This window comes from Mustelus asterias, chromosome 3 (genome assembly GCF_964213995.1).
Source record: "Mustelus asterias chromosome 3, sMusAst1.hap1.1, whole genome shotgun sequence".
Taxonomy (NCBI): Eukaryota; Metazoa; Chordata; class Chondrichthyes; order Carcharhiniformes; family Triakidae; genus Mustelus; species Mustelus asterias.
In genome coordinates this window covers 34341811-34362089 of record NC_135803.1, presented here as the reverse complement: position 1 = coordinate 34362089, position 20279 = coordinate 34341811, and the positions used below count along the sequence as shown (strand labels likewise).

General features: G+C 43.1%; 1 protein-coding gene across 2 annotated transcripts in view; it reads left to right on the top strand.

The window, feature by feature from the left end:
• LOC144489456 (chloride channel protein 2-like) overlaps nt 1–20279 on the top strand; it is a 563382-nt gene that overhangs the window by 227725 nt on the left and 315378 nt on the right. The gene's annotated exons all lie outside the window — the stretch shown is intronic.

Genomic DNA, 20279 nt, shown 5'->3' with positions numbered 1-20279 from the left:
GTGCTGGAAGATACAAGTTATTGTTGTTAAATGACTTGTTCTCACCCCTGACTTTTATATTCCTTTGAGTTTGTATATTTGAATCAAGTTCCCAGTCTTCACTTACGGGGTATTTTATTTTGAATTTGGAATTTAAATAACTCTATGTGAGAAGACTATGATGAAAATACTGACAGGAGCATTGCTGTCAGTTGGATGTGGTACAAATGATCAAATTTATTCCAAATCCTTAAACCTCCAGATGATTAAGTGGAAATGTACTATGTGGTTTAACACAAAAAACATCTCTAAACCTATCTATATTTTCCACAATTACTTATTCAATTATCTTACTGAATAACTGTCCTATTATTATATATCCTTCATCAAGGATTCTATTAAATTCCACCAATAAGCTTTTTGTTTTATTTTAATGTCATTTAAAAATATTCACTGATAATATGATTTTACATCTGTGGTTCGTGTTTCTCCCTTTGCTTATGTTGTAGGCTAGAAATATTCCTCCTCAATTGGTACCGTTTTTGAAGTGACTACATTTCATTGTTATTCAGGCAATTATTCTGATGCTCTAACATCCCTGTCTCCCTCATAGGTGAACTCTAGAACCAGCCTCTTACTCATCTAGCCCTCCCAGTAGATTTCTCTCCCCCTGCTTGCTCCTAGTAGTATTAGGAGAAAGATGTTTGAGGTGGACTCTGATGTGCTTAACAGGATTCAAACACTTCAATTCCTATCCATTGAACTGCTGCTACTGGCAGTGTGTGAACAAGAACATGTGATTCCAGTTGGCTGGCTACCTGGCAGCCAGAGATGTTGATTATTCTACATTAATGGTGCTTGTGTAATAAATCGGAGCAGGAATAGGCCATTCGAGCCATCACGCCTGCTTGGCCACACAACAAGATCCTGAAATTGTTACAGTTTGCTGGCAGTATGGCCTTGAAGGAAACAATATATAGACATTCTTGGTTAGAAGTTAGAATACATAAAAACATAAGAACTAGGAGAAGGAGTAGGCCATCTGGCCCCACGAGCCTGCTCCGCCATTCAATAAGATCATGGCTGATCTTTTCGTGGACTCTGCTCCACTTACCTACGGTGCAGAAAGAGGCCATTCAGCACATGGAGTCTGCACTGACTCTCCAACAGAGTATTGTACCCAGGCCCTATCCCCACATACATACCCCGCAAATCCCCCCCAACCTACACATCTTGGGACACTAAGGGGCAATTTAGCATGGCCAATCCACTCAACCTGCACATCTTTGGATTTTGGGAGGAAACTGGAGCACCCGGAGGACACAGACACAGGGAGAATGTGCAAACTCCAAGTAGACAATCACCCAAGGCTGGAATTGAAGCCGGGTCCCTGGCACTGTGAGGCAGCAGTGATAACCACTGTGAGGCAGCAGTGATAACCACTGTGAGACTGTGCCACCCTGATTGAGAAAGTGAAGGTCTGGTCCATTGGTAAAGTGCAGACAAGAAGGAAAATGTAGTTTTGTTAAAACACAAATTTCTAGTTATCCAAGGGCATAATTCCAGCCCCTGTTTATAATAAAGGCAACTTGATCTGCCTCTTTGGCCTTTTTTATTGTTGAATCATGCTTGGGTGGAAATGTTGAAGACAATAGGTGATTGTTGCTTCATTGGGAAAAATGACACAACCTATTGGTCGCTATTGCAGCAAATGGAGCCCTTTGAACAGATCTCAGCTACTGGCCACTAAAACACATTGACAATTCTATTGAAGATAGTTTGATGCATTAACTCGTATGGAGCGTGGATGTCAGCAAAATGAATGCTGAAACTAAAGAACATGCATACAGTGTGATGGTGCTGCATTCCTCATCATGCCATTCAAAAATAGTTTCTATTTTTACTGAATTTGCAACTCTTCTTTAAATTAAAGTACAGCATCAGCAAGATGAGAGGAGTACCTTATAAATACAAAATATTGAAGCATATGTGTGATTCACTTGCTTTTAGTTTTGCTTTACATTTCTGATCAACCTTTCTGAGTAATCCAGTTTATTTAAGGTTCTGTGTGATGCTGCCAGAGAGTGGCACTGCAGAACACTGGGCTCTTCATTCTATCATCATGGGCCGGAAAGGAAGTTGGTTCAAAACAGCAGGAGTTAATCCCACCGCTGACTCCAGTGCATTCGGAAATTATTCAGAACGTGGTGCAGTTGTTGACTATATCCTGTTGATTTGAGTAGAATGGGTCATTGCCACACAATACAAAGGGCTTACACTGAAAAAGCTCATGCAAATGAAGACCAGAGAATGGATGTGATTTGACAGTAATTGCATCCTAAAAGCTTCTGAACCATTTGTAAAGCTAATGCGAAAAACAATGATATTACTGTAAAAGAATTGTACATATGCAAGCACATATTTTAATAAACTTGTGCAATTGGTTAGTATCCTTGTTTCACCTCCTAGGTCCTCTGTGGAATCATAGAAGACGTGGCCTATTATGACTGCTGTCTTTGAAACAGCGATCTAATTATTTCCAATTCCTTTCTCTTTCCCAATGATTCTGCAACATCTATGTTCCAATTCCCTTTGGAAAGTACTATTGAGTCTCCTTCCACCACCTTTTCAAGTAGGCATTCCAGATCTCAACAACTGGCTGTGTTTGGGAGAAAAATCATCTACTTTTTTCCCTCTGGAAGTTTTATCAATGATCTCCAATCTGCCTCCGGTTACTAACCCTTGTGCAGTGGGAACAATTTTGCTCCGTCTGCTTCGTCAAAGTTACTCCATATCATTTTGAACACGAGAACTGGAACTCGTCTGATACTGACACAGGACTACACAAACATAAAAATATTCTGTTTCACCACACTTGCATGAAAAGCTACATTTAATATTTTGTACATGCTTCGGTGTCCATTCTCTGTTATTTACCTTTCGTACCTCCTGGGCAGTTCCAGAGCTACTGATGTAACTATGGTTACAGCACAGAAGGAGACTTTTCAGCCTGTTGTGTCTGTGCTTGCTCTCTGCAAGAGCAACTCGACTAGCCGCACTCCCTTGCCTTTTCTCAATAACCCTGTAGATATTATTTTCTTCAGGTAATTATCCAATACCCTTTTGAAAGCCACCAATGAATCTGCTTCTCAGAACCTAACCAGCGTTACTAAAAACAAACCTCATGTTGCTTCTAGTTCTTCTGCCAATCACATTAAATCGATGATCTTTGATTCTCGACCCTTCCGCCAACGGGAACAGTTTCTGCCTATCTATTCTGTTTACACACCCTCATGATTTTGAGCACCTCGCCTAATCTTTTCTTTCTGAAGGAGAATTTATCCTTGCTACTGAAGCCCACCATCCTTGGAAACATCCTTGTAAATCTTTTCTGCACCTTTTCTAATCCCTTCACATCTATCCCAAAGTGTGGTACCAAAATTGTACAAAATATGACAGTTGAGGCAGAACCAGTGTTTTATAAAGATTCGCCCTAACGCTTTGCCTTGATCTCCATGCCCCTATTTATATAGCACAGGATCCCGTACACTTTGCTAACAGCTTTCACAACCTGTCCTGCAACTTTGAACAGTTTGTGCGTATATTACCTTGGGTCCTACTGCTCCCACACCCATTGTTCCGCTGAGTTTATGTTGCATCTCCTCATTTTCCCTCCCAAAATGTATCATTTCACACTTCTCTACATCAAATTTCATCTGCCCCGTGTCCACCCATTTCCCCCCCATCTGCCAGTACCCTCCTGAAATCTATCACTATGCTCCTCACAGTTCACAATACTGCCACCATTTCTGTTACCTGCACATTTTGAAATCGTGCCCTGCGCATGAAGTCATGAAAAGAACAAGAAAAGCAGTGATCCTAATACTAATACCTGAGGAACCCCACTGTGTACCTTATTCCTGAGCAGTGATCCCAATCCCTGGGGAACCGCACTGTGTACCTTATTCCTGAGCAGTGATCCCAATCCCTGGGGAACCCCACTGTGTACCTTATTCCTGAGCAGTGATCCCAATCCCTGGGGAACCCCACTGTGTACCTTATTCCTGAGAACTGGTCCCAATACCTGGGGAACCCCATTGTGTATCTTACTACTGTCCAAAAAAAAACAACTACTCACAACTACTTTGTTTCCTGTCACTCAGCCAACTTTTGATCCATGCTGCCACAATCCCTTTTACTCGGTGGATTTTAACTTTGCTGATGAGTTTTTTGCGTGTGTACACAACGTACCCACATTAACCTTTTCTGTTTCCTTATCAAAAAGACTCAATCGAGTTAGTTAAACATGATTTGCCTTGAACAAAGCCCTGCTGTGTTTTATTAATTAATTAAGTGATACTTAATTTTACCCTGGGTTATCATTTCTGTCAGCTTTCCCACGGAGGTTAGACTGACTGCTCTAAAGTATATTTATCGTTACACACTCCTTGTGAACAAGGGTGTAACTCTTGAGTCATCTACAACCCCTGTATCGGTCGGAGACTATGATCGGTTCCTCAGTTACTTCCTCAGTATCATTAACTGCACCCCACCTGGCCCTTGGTCGGTTAGCTCAGTTGGCTGGATGGCTGGTTCATGATGCTGAGTGATGTAAACAGCGTAGGTTCAATTCCCGTACTGGATAAAAACAAATTACCGTGGATCCTGAAATCTGAAACCAAAAGAGCATTTTTTCTTTTGGTTTCAATTCCCGTACTGGCTGAGGTTACCCCTGAAGTCCTCACCTTCTCAACCCTGTCTGAGGTGTGGTGACCGTCAAGTTAAATCACCACCAGCCAGCTCTGTCTCAAGGTGGAGAGCAGCCTATTGTCCTCTGGGACTGTGGCAACATCTCATTTGAGTATGACCAGCCTTTCTAATACCTCCTCTCGACTGCATCCTCTTTCATTCTGACTTGGGTTGCATCTTCTACCTTGGTAAGGACAGATGTGGGGTATTCATTTAGTACCTCAGCCTGACCTCTGCTTCTATGCATTATTCCCCTTTTGGGTTCCTAATCAGCTCCACCCTTTTACTATGTATATGCCTATAGTAGAATGACGGATTCTCTTTTATTTTAATCAGCAGTCTCTTCCCCGCGCTCTCTTTACTTCTATTATTTTTTCTTCCACTTCATTCTGAACTTTCTAGTTTAAACCTGGTTCTCACTTATACAATCAACCCGTTATTTGTCACATGTACCCTTTTCTGCTTCCTATTACTCACTATTTCTTTTGGCATTCAGGGAGCTCTGGCTTTATTTTTCCTACCTGTCCCTCTGTGGAAGTCCATTGACTATACGCATGATCCATCTCCTCTTTTAAAGGCAGCCCATTGTTCCATTACTGTTTTGTCTGCCAATCTTTGATTACAGTTTACTGGGGCCAGATTCATTCTCACTCCACTGAAATTGGCCCTCTTCCAATTAATTATTTTGACTCTGAATTGCTCCTTGTCCTTCCTTGTCCTTTCTTGATAAACTGAGTTTTGCAAAAAATGCTGACTGAATTAGCCATGTCACACATAAGTGCTTCAATTTAAAATTGACTGCAAGAAGAGCCAACTTTCATTTCTCTGACACTTTTGCAGGAAAATATAATTGCAGCTGCCCCCAAGAAAAGCATATCAAAAATAGACATCAAACCAGGAAAGCGTCGATTAGAAGGGGGGACCAAAAGCTTGGCCCAAGGGATGCAAGTTAAGGAGATTTCTTCTTTTTAAAAAGAAGTAAGAGTGAAGTCTTAGGAAGGCAAATCCAGATGATAGGGCACAGTTGGCTGAAGACCCTATCTCTAACTGAGGTGAAAGGAAGGGGTTTCAAAAGAGGTTGAAGATCGATAGGATCAGACAAGACTACAGAGACATTTAAAGGCTTAGTTTGCTGACATTACAGTATCCAAGTGTATGCCTGGACATTCTTTCCATTTCAAATCTGAAGGAGAAAGCAATAATGTAAACAGCTAAAGTGTCTACGCCAGTTATGGTGCTCCCTGGATATCCGACCCTGAGTGGAAACCAGGGCCTTCCGCTCCCAATCAAAGGTTAGGGTATTACAACCTAAAGTGCAATATTGAAAACTAAGTGTGGAATTCTCCCGTGCCCCCGCTGGTGGGATCGATGGCAGAGGGTGAGAGGAGGAGAATCCGCCATGATGGATCAGGAGTCCCACTGGAAGCCAACATGAAACCGATTGGAAATGAAGACCTGATCGGAATCTCTTTCTTTCCCCTCCGTATTACCGATTTTCCATTACACCAGTGGGAAAATACATCAGTCCAGAATATGTCTGGACCAACATCGTGTGCAAAAAACAAGACTTACATGAATAAGGTGCGAGGCTGCCTTCGGCATTCTGGATGGAGGTTGCCAGTGACCCTGGATCCTGGAACACCACAGCAGTGGCTGAGGAAGGAATCTATCAGGTAGATCTTCCGGCTACAGTGTTTTCGAGGAGGACAATCTTCTTCTTTCAGGAGGTCATCTTTGTTCTTCAACAGTGGGCCAGTGATGTTGGGCGTCCTTTCAGTATGGCACCTGGGTCAGACCATGGGATAAGTGCCATCAAGCCTGCCCTGCCACAAAAGATGGCGCAAACCCTCTAGATGCATAATTAATAACTCCAGGGCAGAAGATAAGGCATGGTTTCCCGTCAGCCTCCTCAGTGGGAAACACTCTCTGCCTCGCTCCTGCCACAGGCCTTACTCCTGGAAGGGAGAATTCCGCCCAAAATTTTGGCTGCTGGCAGAAAATCAGCATCAGGCCACTGCAACCACAAATGTAATGCAAGAATGTTTACTTCATACAGATGTACTTTAGTTTGGTCCTGATCAAAGTGTAACTGGTGGCTGCACCATCAATGGGGGAGGAAATGCAAGAACTGCGCCTCCAGCCCACCCCCTAACAAAGTCAGTGGTCTGACAGACGAATCTTTGCCTTTCAACACAGTTTACAGGCCCAGAGCAACATACATTTAGTTTTCTGTGGAACAATATATAAGTAGTATTGTCATTTAACATTGTGTCAATTCCTGCAATAAGGCCTCTAACCAACTGCCGCAGCTAGCACAGCATTGCCTGTTGCAGTCATCGGCCACTTAGCCACTGTGCCTGTCCTAGGTTGTCATTGACCATACCCATGTTTCCCTGGGGTTCTTTCACAGAGTAAGAAGTCTCACAACACCAGGTTAAAGTCCAACAGGTTTATTTGGTAGCAAATACCATAAGCTTTCGGAGCACAGCTCCTTCGTCAGATGGAGTGGATATCTGTTCTCAAACAGGGCACAGACACAGAAATCAAATTACAGAATACTGATTAGAATGCAAATCTCTACAGCCAGCCAGGTCTTAAACGTACAGACAATGTGGGTGGAGGGAGCATTCAACACAGGTTAAAGAGATGTGTATTGTCTCCAGACAGAACAGCTCGTGAAATTCTGCAAGTCCAGGAGGCAAGCTGTGGGGGTTACTGATAATGTGACATAAATCCAACATCCCGGTTTAGGCCGTCCTCATGTGTGCGGAACTTGGCTATCAGTTTCTGCTCAGCGACTCTGCGCTGTCATGTGTCGTGAAGGCCGCCTTGGAGAACGCTTACCTGAAGATCCAAGGCTGAATGCCCGTGACTGCTGAAGTGCTCCCCCACAGGAAGAGAACAGTCTTGCCTGGTGATTGTTGAGCGGTGTTCATTCATCCGTTGTCGTAGCGTCTGCATGGTTTCCCCAATGTACCATGCCTCGGGACATCCTTTCTTGCAGCGTATCAGGTAGACAATGTTGGCCGAGTTGCAAGAGTAGGTACCGTGTACCTGGTAGATGGTCTTCTCACGTGAGATGATGGCATCCGTGTCGATGATCCGGCACATCTTACAGAGGTTGCTGTGGCAGGGTTGTGTGGTGTCGTGGTCACTGTTCTCCTGAAGGCTGGGTAGTTTGCTGCGGACAATGGTCTGTTTGAGGTTGTGCGGTTGTTTGAAGGCAAGAAGTGGGGGTGTGGGGATGGCCTTGGCGAGATGTTCGTCTTCATCAATGACATGTTGAAGGCTCCGGAGGAGATGCCGTAGCTTCTCCGCTCTGGGGAAGTACTGGACAACGAAGGGTACTCTGTCCACCGTGTCCCGTGTTTGTCTTCTGAGGAGGTCGGTGCGGTTTTTCGCTGTGGCGAGTCGGAACTGTTGATTGATGAGTCGAGCGCCATATCCTGTTCTTTCACAGACCCAGATGCCTTCAAGACTTGCACTTCCCATGAGGCACAAAGGTAAAGCCCAGAACAAGGTCCAAACGAAAGAATAATATTTCAAGTAATAACCTTAGAATTTGGAGTGATTGGAGACACTTCAGCGGCAAAGTCACCTTTTAGTATGAAGGATAGTTGAATTCTGGATACCTCCCTCTCCTCCAAAGCTGTTGAGGCTAGGCTAATTGAAAACTTCAAAACTGAGACTGATATTTTTCCGTTGGGTAAGTGAACTGAGGGTGGACAGAGTTCTGATGATTAGCCAGGGTCGAATTGAATGGCAGACTGGGCTTGATGTGCTGAATGTCCGACCACTATTCCTATGTTCCTAATATTGCTCTCAGAGCTAAATTGTAGTTAAGACCATAAGACCATAAGACATAGGAGCGGAAGTAAGGCCATTCGGCCCATCGAGTCCACTCCACCATTCAATCATGGTTGATTTCAACTCCATTTACCCGCTCTCTCCCCATAGCCCTTAATTCCTCGAGAAATCAAGAATTTATCAATTTCTGTCTTGAAGACGCTCAACGTCTCGGCCTCCACAGCCCTCTGTGGCAATGAATTCCACAGACCCACCACTCTCTGGCTGAAGAAATTTCTCCTCATCTCTGTTCTAAAGTGACTCCCTTTTATTCTAAGGCTGTGCCCCCGCGTCCTAGTCTCCCCTGTTAATGGAAACAACTTCCCTACGTCCATCCTATCTAAGCCGTTCATTATCTTGTAAGTTTCTATCAGATCTCCCCTCAACCTCCTAAACTCCAATGAATATAATCCCACGATCCTCAGACGTTCATCGTATGTCAGGCCTACCATTCCTGGGATCATCCGTGTGAATCTCCGCTGGACCCGCTCCAGTGCCAGTATGTCCTTCCTGAGGTGTGGGGCCCAAAATTGCTCACAGTACTCCAAATGGGGCCTAACCAGTGCTTTATAAAGCCTCAGAAGTACATCCCTGCTTTTGTATTCCAAGCCTCTTGAGATAAATGACAACATTACATTTGCTTTCTTAATTACGGACTCAACCTGCAAGTTTACCTTTAGAGAATCCTGGACTAGGACTCCCAAGTCCCTTTGCACTTTAGTTCTGACTGGTTTCAAGAATATTTTCCCAGGCCCTAATAATAACAACTGTCAAACCATTTTTCCATCAATTGATTCTGCTATTTGATTTACCTCAAGACCTTTCTTGCTGCTTTGAAAAGAGTAAAGCATTTCAGAATCAGACTTCATTTTAGACATTAACTAACAAGCAAGTTCATTGAACACATATGAACCAGTTAATACACTGGTCTAATAGTAAAATGATATGATAGGCAACATAGCAAATCACAAGAGTTCTGCCATCTGCTTTCCACACTACTTGACATCTGCAATTGTATCTCTTTTTCCTGGGGTAGTCGATTGTTTCTCAAAGGCCCTTTTGAGTGTGTCAATATTTACAGAGCTACCCAACCCCAGAGAACAGTCCCTTAACCACCAACATAGGGGCTAAAGGTTTCGTTTTACTTGCATGATGTCAATTATACTCAGGAGCGTGGGGATGGTTATAGCAAACTTTTGTCAATTTAAAATGGCCACTCGGGATTATCTGATTTCTTGCCGTGGGGAGCTCTATGCACAATGGTAGATGAAGGTCAACCTACACAAGTAGGCTTGAAGGAATGGGAGAAGGAACATTAGCTGGTGCTCAGCTGGGGAATAGGGATGAAGGAATAGAATTAACAAACTTCGACAAGGTGCTACAGGATGACCAAAAATATCCCAAGTTTCTGCCATTGCCTTCAGAACCTTGTCATAAAATGTCTGGTAATTTCAATACTGTAACCAGATTGGTGATGGCGAAGGTGGAAGTTGCATGCAATTATAAAGGATAAGAGATTGCAAGGTTTGATTAGTGTGCCATTGTTCATTCATATGCCACATGTTGGAACATTACAATACTCTATCAGTCCGATGAATTATAGCTAGATCCAGTTAGTGATTTTTTTTTGTCCTTTTTCAATAATGTTCTGACTTTCTGCATTGTCTACATCGCAGTTTCCAAGAATCAGTGTAATGGGTATAGTTTTATTAGTTCAGTCCTCTGTGCAATTCTGATTATCTTTACTGAGCAAAGTCTTTCCTTGGCTTTGTCGTACAGATGCAGAATATTGAAATAAATGATAGCTTTTGTTGGCGACTTTTGTTCATCATTATTCAATTTGAAAACCCCATCAGTCTTACTGTGCAAAGTCTGCAATGCCGCAGAGGCTGGAAATCTGAAAATAAAAGGCACAATCCCAGAGAAGCTCGGCAGGTCAGACTGCATCTGTGGAGAAAGAAACAGATGGTGGGTGGAAGGCTCCCAAGCCCCCCCCCCCCCCCCCCCCCCACCCCCCCCACCCCCACCAATGCAGGTGGGCATGTGGAGAGAATATGGTGGGAGGCCCAGAAGTTGGTTTCACACGGGTGTGAATTTACAGCAGGATTTTCTGCTGGTGCCAACCAGGACAGGTTGGAAAACCCACTATAGGCTGGCCTGAAACTAATTTATATCCCTATGATGGGATGCAGTTGAAGCACCCCCCCCAACCCCCGACCTCTCCCCAGATTCTCTGTGATGCCAGTGGGAAAACGCACCTGCACGAAACATGTTTGGAACAACGCAGCGTGCACATGTCAGGAATGATCTGAACAATGCCTAATGCTGCCTCCAGAGTTCAGGATGGAGGCCACCCGTGATTCTGGACCCCGGACAGCTACAGCAGTGAGTTGGGGGGGACGTTCTGCAGGTGGACCTTTTCAGATTCACTGTCCTGGAGGGGTCCATATTCCAGCCGCCGAATGTTCCCGGAGATCCATCCTTGTTCTCAGGAGGTCCACCTTCTTTCTATAATGGTGGGTCAGTGATGTTGGGAGCCTTTTCAATATGGCACTCTGACACAATGGTGGACTCTGTGCAATTCAGGCCTGCCCTGCCATGGAATGTGGCACAAAATACCCAGGTAAAGTAATAAGTTCAGTGGCTGAAGATTTGGTGTGTTTTCCCATTGGGTAACACTCCACGTTCCCACCCCCAAAATGGGAGAATTCCGGATGGTGTTTCGGTGGGCCGGTTAGCTCAGACAGTTAGAGCGTGCTGCTAATAATGCCAAAGTCACGGGTTCAATCCCCGTACTGGCCAAATGCAGTTACCTGTGTCTGTGAAGTCCCGGCTGATGGTATGTTCAATGGAAATCTTTATGGCAGCACGGTAGCACAGTGATTAGTGCTGCTGCCTCCCAGCACCAGGGACCTGGGTTCAATTCCCAGGTCACTGTCTGTGTGGAGTTCGCACGTTCTCCCCGTGTCTGTGTGGGTTTCCTCCGGGTGCTCCAGTTTCCTCCCACAGCCCAAAGATGTGCGGGTTAGGTGGCTTGGCCATGCTAAATTGCTCCTTAGTGTCAGGGGGACTAGCTGGGGTAAATGCATGGGGTTCTGGGGATAGGGCCTGGGTGGGATTGTGGACGGTGCAGATTTGATGGGCCGGATGGCCTCCTTCTGCACTGTAGGATTCTATGATAACTGGGAAAAGTTAGAGGTGTAACAGTGTTGATTTGATTTGATTTATTATTGTCACATATATTAATATACAGTGAAAAGTATTGTTTCTTGCACCCCATACAGACAAAGCATACCATTTATGGAGAAGGAAATGAGAGAGTGCAGAATGTAGTGTTATAGTCATAGCTAGGGTGTAGAGAAAGATCAACTCAACGCAAAGTAAGTCCATTCAAAAGTCTTGACAGTAGCAGGGAAGAAGCTGTTCTTGAGTCAGTTGGTACGTGACCTCAGACTTTTGTATCTTTTTCCCAACGGAAGAAGGTAGAAGAGAGAATGTCCGGGGTGCATGGGGTCCTTAATTATGCTGGCTGCTTTGCCGAGGCAGCGGGAAGTGTAGACAGAGTCAATGGATGGGAGGCTGGTTTGCGTAATGAATTGGGCTACATTCACAACCTTTTGTAGTTCCTTGTGGTCTTGGGCAGAGCAGGAGCCATACCAAGCTGTGATACAACCAAAAAGAATGCTTTCTATGGTGCATCTGTGAAAGTTGGTGAGAGTCGTAGCTGACATGCCAAATTTCCTCAGTTTTCTGAGAAAGTAGAGGTGTTGGTGGGCTTTCTTAACTATAGTGTCGGCATGGGGGTCCAGGACAGGTTGTTGGTGATCTGGGCACCTAAAAACTTGAAGCTCTCGACCCTTTCCACTTCATCCCCATTGATGTAGACAGGCGCATGTTCTCCTTTATGCTTCCTGAAGTCGATGACAATCTCCTTCGTTTTGTTGACATTGAGGAAGAGATTATTATTGCCGCACCAGTTCACCAGATCCTCTATCTCATTCCTGTACTCTGTCTCGTCATTGTTTGAGATCTGACCCACTACGGTGGTGTCGTCAGCAAACTTGAAAATCAAATTGGAGGGGAATTTGGCCGCACAGTCATAGGTGTATAAGAAGTATAGTAGGGGGCTGAGAACACAGCCTTGTGGGGCACTGGTGTTGAGGATGATTGTGGAGGAGGTGTTGTTGCCTATCCTTACTGATTGTGATCTGTGAGTTAGGAAGGTCAGGATCCAGTCGCAGAGGGAGGTGCCGAGGCCTAGGCCACGGAGTTTGGAGATGAGTTTTGTGGGAATAATGGTGTTGAAGGCTGAGCTGTAGTCAATAAATAGGAGTCTGACATAGGTGTTCTTGTTATCTAGGTGTTCCAGGGTTAGGTGCAGGGCCAGGGAGATGGCGTCTGCTGTGGACCTGTTGCAGCGGTAGGCAAACTGTAGTGGATCCAGGCGTCCGGGAGGCTGGAATTGATTCGTGCCATGACAAGCATTTCGAAGCACTTCATAATGATGGATGTCAGAGCCACCGGCCGATAGTCATTAAGGCACGCTGCGTGGCTTTTCTTAGGTACCAGGATGATGCTCATCCTCTTGAAGTAGATAGGGACCTCAGATTGTTGTAAAGAGAGATTGAAGATGTCTGTGAATACCCCCACCAGCTGATCCGCACAGGATCCGAGTGCTCATCCTGGCCAGTTGCTTTCCGTGGGTTGACCTTTGAGAAAGCTGCTCTGACATATGCAATGGTGACCTCAGGTTCACCCAGGGCTTCCAAGGTGGAGGGCATACTCTCACTGACCTCTTGCTCAAAACAGGCGTAGAATGCATTGAGCTCATCAGGGAGGGGTGCGCTGGAGCCGGCAATTTTACATTTTACAGTGTTTAAGTAAGGGTGAGGTGAGGGTGTGGGGCAAGGGTAGTGTGTAAAAGAACAAAAGGGAATGCCTGACACAGCGGAAGGCAGGAGAGATTAAATAACAAAGGGTCGATATTGCAAGGCCAAAGGAGTGACAGTGCGACAAGTAAAAAAAAAAGGTGTGTCCAGAGGAGGTGTGAATGGCAGAATCATGAACAGCTGCCATTCAAAAATGAAAATTAAAGAGGACAATGATAAAAACAAAACTAGCAAAGGGCAAGGAAACAAGGTGGGAGCAGAGGTGACATTCTGAAATTGCTGAACTCGGTGTCGAGGCAGGAAAGCTATAAAGTGCCTTGTTTAAAGATGAGGTGCTGCTCCTCGAGGTTACTACTTGCTACAAGCTTGGGATATTACGTACCACAATAATTGCAATTATACTTTTATTCATATTTTAATCTTTTCACAAGGGGACCAGAAGGTTGGAATGAACAAACAAGATTCGTTCCAAGATTCGGATCTGTCCAATTGCTGAACGATGGTGGGTGGGTTTGTGAGATTCAGGGATTGAAGTGTCCTTCAGTCTATTATTTTTGAAGGAGAGGTCAGCATCCAGCACTTTTTTCAGAATTTATATTATACTCTGATTATCCAGTTGCACTGTGGCATTCGAGATAATCTCTGTTATCAAGATAATGTTCATTCTCACAGAAGTGAAGGTTTACGATAACTGCAGTCTAACGGGTGACAGTTAGCAATTAATGAGTGAAGCCCATGTCAAATGTAGCTGGAAATGAACTGAGATAAAGCGCCTGTCTAATGATTATGAATCTATCTGCAGTTTACCTGAGCAAAGATGTCCTGCTGTTTCAAAGCTTGAGCAAATTTTATATTGACTTTCGAAATTCAATAAGCTACTCTAAACAGCGTTGCCTTATGAAAATGTTCATTAGCATTTTTTCATTTGATCTTCATCCAGGAGAAATGTCTCTTACAGAGCAGACAATATTCAGAGTTAGTTGCATATTATTGTTTAGATGAGATTGATAGGGCTATTTCCACCAAGCATCGGCGTTTCAGTGTTGAACTTTTGCCTACATAGTTGCTCCAAGCCTGGGTCTCGCTGTGTAATGTCCACTTTGCAAGCACAAACACTGTAAGTCATGTATTACTGCCAGCAGAAAGGTCAGCAATTTGGGGATTGCTTTTAATCAGCTCACCTGGAGTGAACTGGGAGGAGTGGCGGTTAAAACCGGGTCAGTACGTACCTGCTCTGAACCCAATCATTTCGTAGTTTAAGTTGCCAGGTTTTGCAGGTGGTTGTGATGCTTGCCAAAGCAAATAGTAGTTTAATAAATTTAATGCAAATTGGAGTTCTATTATATCAATAGGATCCTGATACAGTATCAAGTGGGGGCCTGAGTGGATAAACTTGCAGTGGTTTCACAGCAAGGTAGCAGCAATTTTGAAGGCAGAACAGGACCTGGCATCTAAGTTGCAATCTCCAGTGTCCTGGACCTGCTAACCCCAACCCTGCTTTTTGTAAGCCTCTCTTGGAACTCCTCCCTCACACTTACCTAAAATGTATCACCAGGCCAAAGAATGCTTGAAGGTGATTTGTGCTTTCCTCTGTTCTGGGCAGTAAATGAATGAGTGTCAGTGATTGAGGTGCAGGAGTTAAAATGACACAGGTTTTAGATCAGTGAGTAGGGACAGGGCAATTTCACAATTGCCCTGTCCCTACTCACCTACAACCCACACTGTGGGTTGAAATCCACCTCATGCCCAATTATCCAGCTCTGTTCAACTGCTAGCTGCTATGAACAGCAGTAGTGATCAAGACATGTCAGAGCTGACAGGGTTAATATTCTCACAAAAGATCTTATACATTCAACAAGTTTTTGACAATAAGCAGACTTTTCTTTTGCAGGAAGTGAAACTTTGAAGAGAATGTTACCTTTTTCATTTGGATTCTTGTTTGGAAGTCTAGCACATTTAGTCATCAGATGGAAGAGGAATTGATGAAACAAGAAGTAATTTTATATGCTCTGGGTTTGAGATGAGCTAGAATTCCTAAAGTGCGGAAGGAGGCCATTCGGCTCATCCAGCCTGCACCGACAATGATCCCACCCAGGCCCTATCCCTGTAACCCCACATATTTACCCTGCTAATCCCCCTGACACTAACAGACAATTTAGCACGGCCAATCCACCTACACCGCACATCTTTAGACTGTGGGAGGAAACCGGAGCATCTGGAGGAAACCCACGCAGACACTGGGAGAACGTGGAAACTCCACACACACACACACACACACACACACTGACCCAAGCCGGGAATCGTACCCAGGTCCCTGCAGTGCTAACTCCCCCCCCACTGTACCACCATGCCGCTCTCTCCGTATCTATAGCACTGCCTTTAATAATCCCAGAGAGGCCAAGATCTAATTAATTCTGGAATTTGTTTATTATGTTATTCAACAAAATGGAGAAATATTAATAATAAATGAAATATGTTTTTAATAAAACCTATAAGAGCGTGTCTCTCTTTTGATAAATTTGTAGAATTACCCATAATGAAAGCACACAATGAATAGAGGGAATATACACTATTTTGATGCATTGAGCTAGTTTGTATTCATTAATCACTAAGATCCTACTTTCAAGACACTGAAATGACGTCAGTCTGGGAAGACGTCTAGCTGTCTGGATTCGGTGTTTGTAGATTGCTGTTTTCAGAAGTCGACCAGCTCATTTCTTATACAAATAGGCCAGGAAATCTGCTCTCCAAAATGGTAAGCAGGAACAAGGAAGTTAAAACAGTACTTTGTGGATGATAATTTATTTTAAATGTGGAGCAAGAGAGACCACGTATTAGATAAAATGAAAAGGGACTGAATGCAAGTAGTGTTTATTTTTGTGCAAGATTGTACCGTAAGTGTTTACTTAGTAAGTCAGGCTCAGAGATAATTAATATTACTGTAGCTCTACTGTAACTTTGATATATTTGGCACCGCAATGTCTGAGCTGGAAACAGAGCCAGTCAGTGTAAGGAGATGGGTGTTTCTCTCAATCAGCCTTTGGCACAATGGTTAAAGTTATAATTAGTGATCCTTTTGTTCCCAAGACAAGTCAAAGATTTTCTTTGTAAAGTGAAGTTTACAGCATTCTGACAAATACTTTTACTCATGAATTTCCTGTTGAAGTTTGCAAGGATCAGCTGATTATTGTATCTAAATCATTTTTAGTGATTTATACCAAATATCCCCCTGTAGATTTTATTTATTCAAGGGGAGGTATGGGGCAGAAAATATTAATATATTATCCAAATTGAAGTGATAATGTTGTCATCACAAGATACGTACATGAAGATGAAGCAGACCATTCAGTAAATCTGAATTCATCCATTCAGAATTATGCTTGATCCACATCCCCATTTCTACATTTAATTGTCTTTTAAATGAATCCGTGGTTTTTGCCTTTATTCCCTGAAATCCGTTCTAAGTGTTGATCACTCATTGACCCAGATTCTGACCAGAGAAAATGTGTAAAGCACAGGCAGCATCCTCTTTGTACAAATTGGCCATCAAATTGTGGCGACGTACAGATACGCTATGAATTGCAAATCATCACAGATTGCAGGCCAATTTGTGCTGTTCTACCATTAGTTTTGCAAAAGCAACGACTCAGATGTTTGGTTCCACCTTTCGCAGGACAAGAAATGCCTTCCTGGAGTCAAGAGATCTTTGGCTGGTCCATCAGATATTCCATCCCAACCCTGATGATTCTCCCATAGCAGGTGGGACTGGAAAATCCCAGCCAGCAGCTCATGTATAACCTTCCTGTGGGTTTTATAAAGTTGCTGCCTTTGCACAATAACTCAGTAGAGAGTTAAGTCTAGGAATTAACAGTGTAAGTGCCTTATTTCTTTTAGCAATGAGATAGTTGCTAATAACTATCAATTAATCACCGTTACCAAAAAAATCATCATTATCACAAGATCATAAGAAATAAGCGCACAATTAGGCCATTTGGTCCATCAAACCTGCTCTGTCATTCGCTAAGATTTTAACTGAAACAATTGTTGTCTTTCCATTTATTCACCTGTTAAATAATCGTAACTCCCTTGTTGTTCAAAGATTTGCCCAAACCAGCCTCCATTCTCTCCATGGAAAAGAATTCTAACCTCCATTCTCTCTCTGGAAAAGAATTCTAACCTCCATTCTCTCCATGGAAAAGAATTCAAAGACTAGCAGACCTCCGAGAGAAGAAATTCCTCTTCATCTCAGTCTTAAATGAGAGACCCCTTATTTTTAAATTGTGTCCCCTAGTTTTAGACCCCCCACTCCACTCCCCGAGATGAAACATCTACTTGGTAAAGCCCCTTAAATATTATATGTTTTAATAAGATCACCTCTCATTCTTCTGAACTCCAATCAGTATTAGGCCAAACTTGTTCAACCTTTCCTCATAAGATAACCCCTTCATCCCAGGAATCTGTCTCGTGAACCTTCTCCAAACACCTTCAAAAACCAGTATGTCCCTCCTTAAATATAGAGACTAAAACAACAGTGCTCTAGGTGCAGTCTCGCCAATGCCCTATACATCTGTAGCAAGACTGCCCTATTTTGATTCTCCAGCCCCCTTGCAAGAAAGGCAAACATTCCATTTGCCTTCCTAATTACTTCCTGTATTTGCATGCTAAGCTTCTGTGATTCATGTACAAGGACACCTCGCCATTCTGCAGACCCTCTCCACTTAAATACTATTCTGCTTTTCTGTTTGAAATAACTCCTCAGAGGCCAGTGTCCCTTCACCAGATTCCCTTTAATTACAAGCTCAGTGCCACTCCTAAAAGTGCTTCAGGTACAAAGTCACAATCTGGAGTGTCAGTAGCCCCGCCCTTCCTCAATATATATATATACAATATATATATATATATATATATATATATATATACAGGTAAGACTCCCTGATTGGGCAGCAATCATTACGTCAATCAGGGAGCTCATACTCTAAGAGGCCAACCTCACAGGCCTCGTTGAGGTCATCACACTATTTTTCCTCCAAAAGTGGATAATCGCACATTTTCCCACATTTATCTCCATTTGACATTTTTTGCCCATTCACTTAACATATTTAAATGGGGGAGGTGATGGCCTAGTGGTGTTATTGCTAGACTATTAATCCAGAAACTTAACTAATATTCTGGGCACCTGGATTCGAATCCCGCCACAGCAGATGGTGGAATTTGAATTCAATAAAAAATGATTAGGAATCTACAGATGACTATGAAACCATTGTTGATTGTCAGAAAAAAACATCTGGTTCACTAATTGTCCTTTAGGGAAGGAAATCTGCCTTTCTTACCTGGTCTGGCCTACATGTGACTCCAGAGCTACAGCAATATGGTTGACTCTCAACTGCTTTCTGAGATGGACTAACAAGCCACTCAGTTCAAGGGCAACTAGGGATGGGCAATAAATGCTGGCCAGCTAGTGATGCCCATGTCCTACAAATGAAGATTATATTTGGTTGCAGACTCCTTCTATCCTCCTCATAACTATCTTTGTCTCATTTGACTACAATATTCACTCTTCCTTTTTCTAAATCATTATTATTGATCGTCAATTGTTGAGAGCACAATACTGAGCTCTGTGACACTTCACTAGTTATATTTTTGCCAAATTGAAAATGACCAATTTATCCCAACTCTTTGTTTCCTGTTAGTTAGTCAATCCTCTGTCCATGCTAATGCATCATTCCCAACACCATGAGCCATGTACATCTTTTATGTGGAACCTACTGAATGCCTCTGGTGAATCCAAAACCCCACTACATCCACTGGATCCCCTTTCTCTATCCTAATTATTACATCCTCATGGTCTCTCATAAATTTGCCAAACAGAATTTCCATTTCACAAAACTATGTTGATTCTGCCAGACAATATTATGATTTTTTAAATACATGGCTACTATCCGCTGAATAATGTATTTTCTAATCACAGATGTTATCTAACTGGCCTGAAGTTCCCTGAATTCTGTTTTCTTGCTTTCCTGCATACTGTTGCTACATTTGCCTTTTTCCAATCCGCTTGGACCTTTCCAGAATCTGGAAAGTTTTGGAAGATTACAAAATATCCACCATCTCTTCAGCCACTTCCTTTAGGATCCTATGATGCCAGCCATCAGGTCCAGGGGATATGTCAGCCTTTATTCCCATTAGTTTTCCTAGTACATTTTCTCTAGTGATAAGTCTTCCCTTTCCTTTGCCTCTTGGTTTTCTATTCTTGGGATGCTTTGTGTGTCTTTTACCATGAAACTGGATACAAAATACTTGTTCAAAGCTTCTGCCATGTCCTTGTTTCCCATTATTAATTCCCCAATCTCACCTAAGGGACCAACGCTTAACTTCAGCTCCACTCAAAAATGAATAATTAAATCTATGGCTTTGTATTCCTGCATACAGTGAATTGTGGTTGGAAATTTTAAAAAATGTCATACTTCATTACAGTTATTTTTCCAGTCTTTCTGTTTTTTTCTCTCTCTCTTCCCCCTTTCCATTTGTCTTTCCATTTTCTTTCTGTATCTGACTTGACTCTAATTTGCCCGTTCTAGTTCACTCCTCAGTCATTCCTATTTATTTCTCAATCCTTTTATCCAATTGCTCAGGAGAAATACATGCTTTGTTCTGTTGCTCACTTAGGGTGGAGTTTTATGAATGATTCTAAGTGTCCAGCTAGCGTGAAAATGGGAGAGTTGCAGATCCGTTTTTAGGTGAATTTTTACACCCAATCTTGCACACATAGTGCGTGAATAAATGGTTTAGACTGGTTCTAGCTGCTACAGGCAGTGG